This window comes from Schistocerca nitens, chromosome 6 (assembly GCF_023898315.1).
Source record: "Schistocerca nitens isolate TAMUIC-IGC-003100 chromosome 6, iqSchNite1.1, whole genome shotgun sequence".
Classification (NCBI taxonomy): domain Eukaryota; kingdom Metazoa; phylum Arthropoda; class Insecta; order Orthoptera; family Acrididae; genus Schistocerca; species Schistocerca nitens.
In genome coordinates this window covers 501,793,836-501,806,101 of record NC_064619.1, presented here as the reverse complement: position 1 = coordinate 501,806,101, position 12,266 = coordinate 501,793,836, and the positions used below count along the sequence as shown (strand labels likewise).

The following is a 12,266-nucleotide window of genomic DNA, read 5'->3' as shown; positions in this document are numbered from 1 at the left end:
CATAGAATCCAGGGCACTGGCGCAAAGAAGGGTGGTCATAAACTTTATGCCGCCACCTCTGTTCCCATTACGGGCCAAGTACAGCCAGTGTAAATTTCATCCACCACATGCATTTTCTAACCCGGCTTAACTCCAAGTCAAACGACTCCGTACAAGCGTGCGTTAGCGACCTTGCCTGAGGAGCTGAGTCATTCTAACCACAGTAACATAAATTTTGTATTTTTCGTCATATAGGTACCGTACAGTATTTATCAAGTAAGGTGCCATTCTTGGTCCGCCCCCATAGCTGATTAGTTACGTCTGACTCGTGAAGGACCTGGGTGCAGTTCGCGGTGCAACCAGGGATTTTTCCTTTGTAGGAAAACTGGGGCGGGGTGCACTCAACCACGTGATGCCAACTGAGAAGTTATTTCAGAGAAATGTAGCGGTTTCAATGTCTGAAATATCGTCAAAGTTCGGGAGAATAGTGTTCTGACACTCTACCATGCCATGCCATACCGATCCGCACAACGCGCACTGGTCTCGCATTCGGGAAGTTGGCGGTTCAAATCCGCATCCGGCCATCCAGATGTAGGTTTTTTATGAGTTCCGTAAATCGCTCCAGGCAAATTCCGGGAGGGTTCCATTGGAAGGGCACAGCTGATTTCCTTCCCCAACCTCGAAATATACCTAGCTTGTGCTCGGTCTCTAATGACCTACACGTCAACGAGACTCTATCTTCCTTCCTTCCTCCCTCCCTTCCGCATGACCCCAGTAGCCAGAGGATGACACGGTGGCTGGTCGACGTCGGATGGTCGTCTGGAGTACAGATTTTAGAAGTCATTTTTAAGATTTCATTTCATTTGTTACGTTTGTGTTTAATGTCCTTTGAATGATACAACAGTCGATTTTTTTTTTTTAAAGTTGCCAAGAACTAACAGTGCATATACCTCTCGGAAAAACGCAAAAATTTGGTTAATAGAGTATTACTCCACTCCGTCTTCAGGCTACGAGTGGCCTACTGGGACCATCCGACTGCCATGTCATCCTCGGTGGAGGATGTGGATAGGAGGGGCGTGGGGTCAGCACACCTCTCTCCCGGTCGTAAGATGGTATTCTTGACCGAAGCCGCTACTATTCGGTCGAGTAGCTCCTCAATTGGCATCACGAGGCTGAGTGCACCACGAAAAATGGCAACAGTGCGTGGTGGCCTGGACGGTCACCCATCCAAGTGCCGACCACGCCCGACAGCGCTTAACTTCGGTGATCTCACGGGAACCGGTGTTACCACTGCGGCAAGGCCGTTGTCTTAATAGAGTATTACTACATACAGAAAAAATTATTGGTCCATCGGCTTATTCTCACTGTTATTAATTTGTAGAGGTATGGGTACTGAAAAAAATACAGATATTGCACCAAACAAAATGTCCATTTCTGAAATATAGATGCTCGCGTGTCAATTTTTAAGATTCGTTTTTTAAAATGGTTCAAATGGCTCTGAGCACTATGGGACTTAACATCTATGGTCATCGGTCCCCTAGAACTTAGAACTACTTAAACCTAACTAACCTAAGGACATCACACAACACCTAGCCATCACGAGACAGAGAAAATCCCTGACCCCGCCGGGAATCGAACCCGGGCGTGGGAAGCGAGAACGCTACCGCACGACCACGAGATGCGGGCATTCGTTTTTTAAACTAAAGAAAAACATCAAAGTGCACGCTCCAGTTGTTTTAGCAGATGTTAAATATGATTTCCTAATCATAAATAAGTGTTGTCCGACGATAGACGTTCCCTCACTTTCAAAACCGGCGACGTGCTAGCTGTCGTACTCTGCAAAAGACGTAAGACGGTTGTAAAACTATATTCGTACATGTTCAAGCAATGACATTTCTCAAATAAAAACATTGGGATTTTAAGTTAATTAACCTTTGGGCTATGTAATTTCAGTTCCAACCGCGTATAAAGTTTTTCATTACTCTAGTTAATTTTATAATTTGCTTTCCTCATGTTATTTATCATTTTTACTTCATATTATCGAGATCCTTAGGAAATTTTACTGATAATTTTCCAGGTATTTTAGGTCATAGGCATCTTGACCCTGAGTTACAGCACCATTTTTATATTCGTAAATTAAACAACTTCTCACTAGCGCAGATGTCCCTACTGTCCGCGCCACCCTCTCTGCGGGCGCCCCAGAATGTCTCTATTCCGAATTCCGCCAGCTGTGAGGAGAAGAGCGTAGTCAGATTTCTTATTGCAAAAGGATACGCGTCATTTGTAAAGGAACTTACTTATATGTACAACTGATGTCGTGAGTTTAAAGCTGGCGGAACGTATGTTGATGACGAACAAAGGAATGGGCGTCCCTCAATATGGCTGATAAGATACTGAGCGAGATCGAAGAAATTATTCGCGGTGACTGTCGATTGATTTTAGACCAGATGAAAACAATGTTTCCAGAACTTTACAGATCTCTTCTGCATGAAATATTATTACTGAAACACTAGGTTTTCCGAAATTCTGTGCGAGATAGGTACCAAAACATCCCACAGATCAACACGAAGTCAACAGAATCACGTATTCACATTTTTCCTCTACAGCTTCCAACTGCAAGATAATCAGATCCTTGATGACTGTATTGTGTCTGACTACGAACCTGGATGGCCCATTACACCCCTCAGAGGAAAAGACAGTTAATTCAGTGTCGACATTCCTCCTCATCGTCGACGAAAAAGTCCAAAACCGTTGTTTCAGCCCCAAAAATTTAGTCCTCCGCATTGAATTTTTGTCCCCGAAGTAAATAATTAATACTCTGCGGTACCACGAAACAAAAAAAAAAAACAAAAAAAAACAGGCAATACGGAACAAAAGAGGGGGAATTCGGTGGAGATATTATCAACCAAGTCGCCCACAGCCATCTTCGTCCACTTCCAGGTTCTCATTTTTCCACCTTTTTCAAATTGTTTACAGATGGAAAAAGGTTTTCTGTCAACGAGGAGATCCAGAGTGCTGCTGAAGCAATTTTTTCAAGCGAAGGTATCAGAAAACTCTTGCCTCGGTTCGCGCAACGCTTTGAGAACGAAGGCGTCATAGTTTGATGTACATCTGTGAATCTGAAAATTTCATATTTTGTCTTTTAGACGATCGAATACTCTTCATTTCTCGACATGCCTCGTTGTTCGCTGTGGCAACTTTAATCCTTATCTATCAGTCGTTCCCTCTTTTGTACTTTTCGTAAGTTACAGGAGAACTCTCGAGTGCTCGTTCAAAGAAACTGGTAGCAAATAAAGGTGACAAAAAAGAAATCTGGATCAGTATGGAAATCGTATTCAGTAAAGACGAGCATTTGCGGAAAGTGTGAGGTCCGGATTTCAAACCCGTGTCTGGCACGATTTTGAGTGGTCACATTGCAATAATCGAAACGCATGTTCAGCGTTAATGAGCTGCATTCATTAATTTCATCAGCATAATATTCACGTATCGTGAGGAAGAACACAAGCAGAAGCCAGAGGCGGTATATCCATGTAGGACACGTTACGGACCCCACGCGATCAAAGGGCTCGGAAGCAGCCCTGCTGTTTTTCGACGTAAAATTAAGCGTTAGCAGTTTTAAATTGAAAATAGAACTACTGTTTCGGATTATGCGCTGTTTTTTAAGCACTGGAAATAATGAATCGTTGGCATGAAATCGTGTATAGCTTCGAACGTTTGAAGAATGCATTCGTCGTAGTTCTACTTTATTAACCATAGTTCATGTATCACAAAGTGGTACAAGAGTTGACGTTTTGTTTTCCAATAAGGTCTGAAGTGCGTATTAACGAAATGGACCCAGAATATTGCCGACAGAGATTACGTACTTATTATTAACCAACCTCGACTAAAAACACTTTGTTTCCCTCACTCACGAAACGATATCGGCCTCGAAACGAAGGAGCCGGACTGCCAGCAAGCTCTCAAAATCGTTTGAATTAAGGTAAGTGAAGTTGTAGATTAGTGATGTTTCTGTTATCCTGTTTTACGTTCCTACCGAGCGAGATGGTGCAGTGGTTACTCGCATTCGGCAGGAGAAAAATTCAAATCCCCGTCCGACCAGCCAGATTTAGGTTTTCCGTGCTTCCCTTTAATTACCTAAAGGCAAATGCCTTTGACAAGAGCACGGCCTATTTCCATCCCCATTCTTCTGAGTTTCTGCTCACGCTCTGATGAACTCGTTGCGACGGGACGTTAAAGTTTAATCTTCTATCGCTCTTTCCTTTTTTTATTTTAGCTTCTTCTCCTATTTAAGTTAAGCCACTGCGTTCCTTTGAAGTATGTTTGTCGACCTTATTTGAAAGCATTTTTCTCGAATTCATGGCATGTCGTGACTATGTGCCGACGCCATACTAACGAAATAGCATGGCGGGTGGCCTACCAGTTGACCCCTGGAGTAGGCCAGCGGCTGCAAGCAACCTTTCGGCAAAGCTCAATAGCTGGCGCCAAATGGCATCTTTGGCGCAAAGATCACGTGGCGATGACGCACGTACACGACCGGCTTCATTTGTGGAGAATGCCGCACTACATTATGCTTCCGCAAACACATCGCGCAACCAATAGGAATCCTGTATACATCCGCCACCCGCGTATTTAGGACCGCGCTGGCGGCTCCGCAAGGAGCTTCTTCGCATTCAGCTTTCTGATAGCCGAGACCACGCAGACCACCAACACTAGGACGCCCCATCACCCGGTCATCAGCCCACTCTGCCAGGACACCGTTCTGCTGAAAGTGCAGTATCTCATCCGTGTTTGATTTTGACCGAACTGACCGGTGGAACTGTCCCAGGCTGTCGTAACGAACTTCAGGTCTACGAAGGTCAGACTTCACGTTTTTCCAGTGAAATTCAGACTTCTCCTTATTCGCCGAGGAAGCCAATATTTTGTTGAACAGACTCAGTAGACGTCTTTGCTAACGGATTGCTCACAGGGCAGTGTAGTAATCCAAGAATTAATTACTTGCATTAATTTGGTTTGCAGTGACAAACCTTCACTTACCGACTTGTGCCTCAAACATTCAGAACTGAAACTTATGAATAAAACATAGTTTGTTTTGGATATTCATGAGTTCTTGTCCACACTGCCGCCTGCTCATCGGCTCGACATCCAGACTGCCGCCCGCTAGACGGCTCGGCAACCAGACTGCCGCCCGCTCGTCAGCTCGGCATCCTCACTGCCGCCCGCTTGTCGGCTCGGCATCTACGCTGCAGCCCGCTCGTCGGCTCGGCATCCAGACTGCCGCCCACTCATCGGCTCGGCATCCAGACTGCCGCCCGCTCATCGGCTCGGCATCCAGACTGCCGCCCGCTCATCGGCTCAGCATCCAGAATGCTGCCCGCTCATCGGCTCGGCATCCAGACTGCAGCCCCCTAGTCGGCTCGGCATCCAGACTGCCGCGCACTCATCAGCTCGGCATCCAGATTGCTGCCCGCTCATCAGCTCGGCATCCAGACTGCCGCCCGCTAGTCGGATCGGCATCCAGACTGCTGCCCGCTCATCGGCTCGGCATCCAGACTGCCGCCCACTCATCGGTTCGGCATCCAGACTGCCGCCCGCTCATCGGCTCGGCATCCACACTGCCGCCCGCTCATCGGCTCGGCATCCACACTGCCGCCCGCTCATCGTCTCGGCATCCAGACTGCCGCCCGCTAGTCGGCTCGGCATCCAGACTGACACCCACTCATCGGCTCGGCATCCACACTGCCGCACGCTCATCGGCTCGGCATCCAGACTGCCGCCCAATCATCGGCTCAGCATCAAGACCGCCGTCCTCTCATCGGCTCGGCATCCACACCGCCGTCCGCTCATGGCTCGGCATCCACACTGCAGCCCACTCATCGGCTCGGCATCGACACTGCCACCCACTCATCGGCTCGGCATCGACACTGCCGCCTGCTCATCGGCTCGGCATCCACACTGCCGCCCGCTCAACGGCTCGGCATCCAGACTGCCGCCCGCTCATCGGCTCGGCATCCAGACTGCCGCCCGCTAGTCGGCTCGGCATCCAGACTGCCGCCCGCTAGTCGGCTCGGCATCCAGACTGCCGCCCGCTAGTCGGCTCGGCATACAGACTGCCACCCGCTCATCGACTCGGCATCCACACTGCCGCCCGCTAGTCGGCTCGGCATCCAGACTGCCGCCCGCTCATCGGCTCGGCATCCAGACTGCCGCCTGCTCATCGGCTCGGCATCCAGACTGCCGCTCGCTCATCGGCTCGGCATCGACACTGTCGCCAGCTCATCGGCTCGGCATCGACACTGTCGCCGGCTCATCGGCTCGGCATCCAGACTGCCGCCCGCTCATCGGTTCGGCATCCAGACTGCCGCCTGCTCATCGGCTCGGCACCCAGACTGCCGCCCGCTCATTGGCTCGGCACCCAGACTGCCGCCCGCTCATCGGCTCGGCACCCAGACTGCCGCCCGCTCATCGGCTCGGCATCCAGACTGCAGCCCGCTCATCGGCTCGGCATCGACACTGTCGCTGGCTCAACGGCTCGGCATCCAGACTGCCACCCGCTAATCGGTTCGGCATCCAGACTGCCGCCCGCTCATCGACTCGGCACCCAGACTGCCGCCCACTCATCGCTTCGGCACCCAGACTGACGCCCGCTCATCGGCTCGGCATACAGACTGCAGCCCGCTAGTCGGCTCGGCATCCAGACTGCCATCCACTCATCGGCTCTGCAACCAGACTGCCGCACGCTAGTCGGCTCGGCATCCAGCCAGCAGCCCGCTCATCGGCTCGGCATCCAGACCGCCGTCCTCTCATCGGCTCGGCATCCACACTGCCGCCCGCTCATCGGCTCGGCATCCAGACCACCGTCCTCTCATCGGCTCGGCATCCACATTGCCGCCCGCTCATCGGATCAGCATCCACACTGCTGCCTGCTCAACGGCTCGGCATCCACACTGCTGCCCGCTCATCGGCTCGGCATCCAGACTGCCGCCCGCTAGTCGGCTCGGCTTCCAGACTGCCGCCCGCTCATCGACGCGGCATCCACACTGCCGCCCGCTATTCGGCTCGGCATCCAGACTGCCGCCCGCTCATCAGCTCGGCATCCAGACTGCCGCCCGCTCATCGGCTCGGCATCCAGACTGCCGCCCGTTCATCGGCTCGGCATCCAGACTGCCGCCCGCTCATCAGATCGGCATCCACACTGAGGCCCGCTGATCGGCTCGGCATCCACACTGCAGCCCACTCTTCAGCTCGGCATCGACACTGCAGCCCACTCTTCGGCTCGGCATCGACACTGCCACCCGCTCATCAGCTCGGCACCCACACTGCCGCCCGCTCAGCGGCTCGGCATCCACACTGCCGCCCGCTCACCGGCTCGGAATCCACACTGCCGCCCGCTCATCGGCTCGGCATCCAGACTGCCGCCCGCTAATCTGCTCGGCATCCAGACTGCCGCCCGCTCATCGGCTCAGCATCCACACTGCCGCCCGCTAGTCGGCTCGGCATCCAGACTGCCGCCCGCTCATCGGTTCGGCATCCACACTGCCGCCCACTCGTCGGCTCGGCATCCGGATTGCCGCCCGCTCGTCGGCTCGGTATCTAGACTGCCGCCCGCTCATCGGCTCGGCATCTAGACTGCCGCCCGCTCGTCGGCTCGGCATCCAGACAGCCGCCCGCTCGTCGGCTCGGCATCCAGACTGCCGCCCGCTAGTCGGCTCGGCATCCAGACTGCCGCCCGCACGTCGGCTCGGCATCCACACTGCCGCCCGCTCGTCGGCTCGGCATCTCGACTGCCGCCCGCTCGTCGCCTCGGCATCCAGACTGCCGCCCGTTCATCGGCTCGGCTACCAGACTGCCGCCCGTTCATCGGCTCGGATTCCAGACTGCCACCTGCTAGTCGGCTCGGCATCCAGACTGCCGCCCGCTCATCGGCTCGGCATCCACACTTCTGCCTGCTCATCGGCTCGGCATCCAGACTGCCGCCCGCTAGTCGGCTCGGCATCCAAACTGCCGCCCGCTAGTCGGCTCTGCATCCAGACTGCCGCCCGCTCGTCGGCTCGGCATCCAGACTGCCGTCCGCTCGTCGGCTCGGCATCCAGACTGCCGCCCGCTCATCGGCTTGGCATCCAGACCACCGTCCTCTCATCGGCTCGGCATCCACACTGCCGCCCGCTCATCGGCTCGGCATCCAGACCACCGTCCTCTCATCGGCTCGGCATCCACATTGCCGCCCGCTCATCGGATCAGCATCCACACTGCTGCCTGCTCAACGGCTCGGCATCCACACTGCTGCCCGCTCATCGGCTCGGCATCCAGACTGCCGCCCGCTAGTCGGCTCGGCTTCCAGACTGCCGCCCGCTCATCGACGCGGCATCCACACTGCCGCCCGCTATTCGGCTCGGCATCCAGACTGCCGCCCGCTCATCAGCTCGGCATCCAGACTGCCGCCCGCTCATCGGCTCGGCATCCAGACTGCCGCCCGTTCATCGGCTCGGCATCCAGACTGCCGCCCGCTCATCAGATCGGCATCCACACTGCCGCCCGCTCATCAGATCGGCATCCACACTGCCGCCCGCTGATCGGCTCGGCATCCACACTGCAGCCCACTCTTCGGCTCGGCATCGACACTGCAGCCCACTCTTCGGCTCGGCATCGACACTGCCACCCGCTCATCAGCTCGGCATCCACACTGCCGCCCGCTCAGCGGCTCGGCATCCACACTGCCGCCCGCTCACCGGCTCGGAATCCACACTGCCGCCCGCTCATCGGCTCGGCATCCAGACTGCCGCCCGCTAATCTGCTCGGCATCCAGACTGCCGCCCGCTCATCGGCTCAGCATCCACACTGCCGCCCGCTAGTCGGCTCGGCATCCAGACTGTCGCCCGCTCATCGGTTCGGCATCCACACTGCCGCCCACTCGTCGGCTCGGCATCCGGATTGCCGCCCGCTCGTCGGCTCGGTATCTAGACTGCCGCCCGCTCATCGGCTCGGCATCTAGACTGCCGCCCGCTCGTCGGCTCGGCATCCAGACAGCCGCCCGCTCGTCGGCTCGGCATCCAGACTGCCGCCCGCTAGTCGGCTCGGCATCCAGACTGCCGCCCGCACGTCGGCTCGGCATCCACACTGCCGCCCGCTCGTCGGCTCGGCATCTCGACTGCCGCCCGCTCGTCGCCTCGGCATCCAGACTGCCGCCCGTTCATCGGCTCGGCTACCAGACTGCCGCCCGTTCATCGGCTCGGATTCCAGACTGCCACCTGCTAGTCGGCTCGGCATCCAGACTGCCGCCCGCTCATCGGCTCGGCATCCACACTTCTGCCTGCTCATCGGCTCGGCATCCAGACTGCCGCCCGCTAGTCGGCTCGGCATCCAAACTGCCGCCCGCTAGTCGGCTCTGCATCCAGACTGCCGCCCGCTCGTCGGCTCGGCATCCAGACTGCCGTCCGCTCGTCGGCTCGGCATCCAGACTGCCGCCCGCTCATCGGCTTGGCATCCAGACTGCTGCCCGCTCATCGGCTGGGCATCCAGACTGCCGCCCGCTCAACGGCTCGGCATCCAGACCGCCGCCCACTCATCGGCTCGCATCCAGACTGCCGGCCGCTCATCGGCTTGGCATCTAGGCTGCCGCCCGCTCATCGGCTCGGCATCCAGACTGCCGCCCGCTCATCGGATCGGCATCCACACTGCAGCCCACTCATCGGCTCGGCATCTCGACTGCCGCCCGCTCGTCGCCTCTGCATCCAGACTGCCACCCGCTCGTCGGCTCTGCTACCAGACTGCCGCCCGTTCATCTGCTCGGCATCCAGACTGCCACCCGCTAGTCGGCTCGGCATCCAGACTGCCGCCCGCTCATCGGCTCGGAATCCACACTGCCGCCTGCTCATCGGTTCGACATCCAGACTGCCGCCCGCTAGTCGGCTCGGCAACCAGACTGCCGCCCGCTCGTCAGCTCGGTATCCTCACTGCCGCCCGCTTGTCGGCTCGGCATCTACACTGCAGCCCGCTCGTCGGCTCGGCATCAAGACTGCCGCCCGCTCATCGGCTCGGCATCCTGACTGCTGCCAGCTAGTCGGCTCGGCATCCAGACTGCCGCCCACTCATCGGCTCGGCATCCAGACTGTTGCCCGCTCATCGGCTCGGCATACAGACTGCCGCCCGCTCATCGGCTCGGCATCCAGAATGCTGCCCGCTCATCGGCTCGGCATCCAGACTGCAGCCTGCTAGTCGGCTCGGCATCCAGACTGCCGCGCACTCATCAGCTCGGCATCCAGATTGCTGCCCGCTCATCAGCTCGGCATCCAGACTGCCGCCCGCTAGTCGGATCGGCATCCAGACTGCTGCCCGCTCATCGGCTCGGCATCCAGACTGCCGCCCACTCATCGGTTCGGCATCCAGACTGCCGCCCGCTCATCGGCTCGGCATCCACACTGCCGCCCGCTCATCGGCTCGGCATCCACACTGCCGCCCGCTCATCGTCTCGGCATCCAGACTGCCGCCCGCTAGTCGGCTCGGCATCCAGACTGACAACCACTCATCGGCTCGGCATCCACACTGCCGCACGCTCATCGCCTCGGCATCCAGACTGCCGCCTCCTCATCGGCTCAGCATCAAGACAGCCGTCCTCTCATCGGCTCGGCATCCAGACCGCCGTCCGCTCATGGCTCGGCATCCACACTGCAGCCCACTCATCGGCTCGGCATCGACACTGCCGCCCACTCATCGGCTCGGCATCGACACTGCCGCCTGCTCATCGGCTCTGCATCCACACTGCCGCCCGCTCATCGGCTCGGCATCCAGACTGCCGCCCGCTAGTCGGCTCGGCATACAGACTGCCACCCGCTCATCGACTCGGCATCCACACTGCTGCCCGCTAGTCGGCTCGGCATTGAGACTGCCGCCCGCTCATCGGCTCGGCATCCAGACTGCCGCCCGCTCATCGGCTCGGCATCCAGACTGCCGCCCGCTCATCGGCTCGGCATCCAGACTGCCGCCCGCTCATCGGCTCGGCACCCAGACTGCCGCCCGCTCATCGGCTCGGCACCCAGACTGCCGCCCGCTCATCGGCTCGGCACCCAGACTGCCGCCCGCTCATCGGCTCGGCACCCAGACTGCCGCCCGCTCATCGGCTCGGCACCCAGACTGCCGCCCGCTCATCGGCTCGGCACCCAGACTGCCTCCCGCTCATCGGTTCAGCATCCAGACTGCAGCCCGCTCATCGACTCGGCATCGACACTGTCGCTGGCTCAATGGCTCGGCATCCAGCCTGCCGCCCGCTAATCGGTTCGGCACCCAGACTGCCGCCCGCTCATCGACTCGGCACCCAGACTGCCGCCCACTCATCGCCTCGGCACCCAGACTGCCGCCCGCTCATCGGCTCGGCATCCAGACTGCCGCCCGCTCATCGGCTCGGAATCCAGACTGCCGCCCGTTCATCGGCTCGGCATCCAGACCGCCGCCCGCTCATCCGATCGGCATCCACACTGCCGCCCGCTCATCGGCTCGGCATCCACACTGCAGCCCACTCATCGGCTCGGCATCCAGACTGCCGCCCGCTCATCGGCTCGGCATCCAGACTGCCGCCCGCTCATCGGCTCGGCACCCAGACTGCCGCCCGCTCATCGGCTCGGCACCCAGACTGCCGCCCGCTCATCGGCTCGGCATCCAGACTGCCGCCCGCTCATCGGCTCGGCATCCAGACTGCCGCCCGCTCATCGGCTCGGAATCCAGACTGCCGCCCGTTCATCGGCTCGGCATCCAGACCGCCGCCCGCTCATCCGATCGGCATCCACACTGCCGCCCGCTCATCGGCTCGGCATCCAGACTGCAGCCTGCTAGTCGGCTCGGCATCCAGACTGCCGCGCACTCATCAGCTCGGCATCCAGATTGCTGCCCGCTCATCAGCTCGGCATCCAGACTGCCGCCCGCTAGTCGGATCGGCATCCAGACTGCCGCCCGCTAGTCGGATCGGCATCCAGACTGCTGCCCGCTCATCGGCTCGGCATCCAGACTGCCGCCCACTCATCGGTTCGGCATCCAGACTGCCGCCCGCTCATCGGCTCGGCATCCACACTGCCGCCCGCTCATCGGCTCTGCATCCACACTGCCGCCCGCTCATCGTCTCGGCATCCAGACTGCCGCCCGCTAGTCGGCTCGGCATCCAGACTGACAACCACTCATCGGCTCGGCATCCACACTGCCGCACGCTCATCGCCTCGGCATCCAGACTGCCGCCTCCTCATTGGCTCAGCATCAAGACAGCCGTCCTCTCATCGGCTCGGCATCCAGACCGCCGTCCGCTC

General features: G+C 58.1%; 1 pseudogene; it reads right to left on the bottom strand.

The window, feature by feature from the left end:
- Window positions 1-1,170: 1,170 nt before the first annotated feature.
- On the bottom strand, window positions 1,171-1,288 carry LOC126263956 (5S ribosomal RNA; annotated as a pseudogene).
- Between the last annotated feature and the right edge of the window lie 10,978 nt (window positions 1,289-12,266).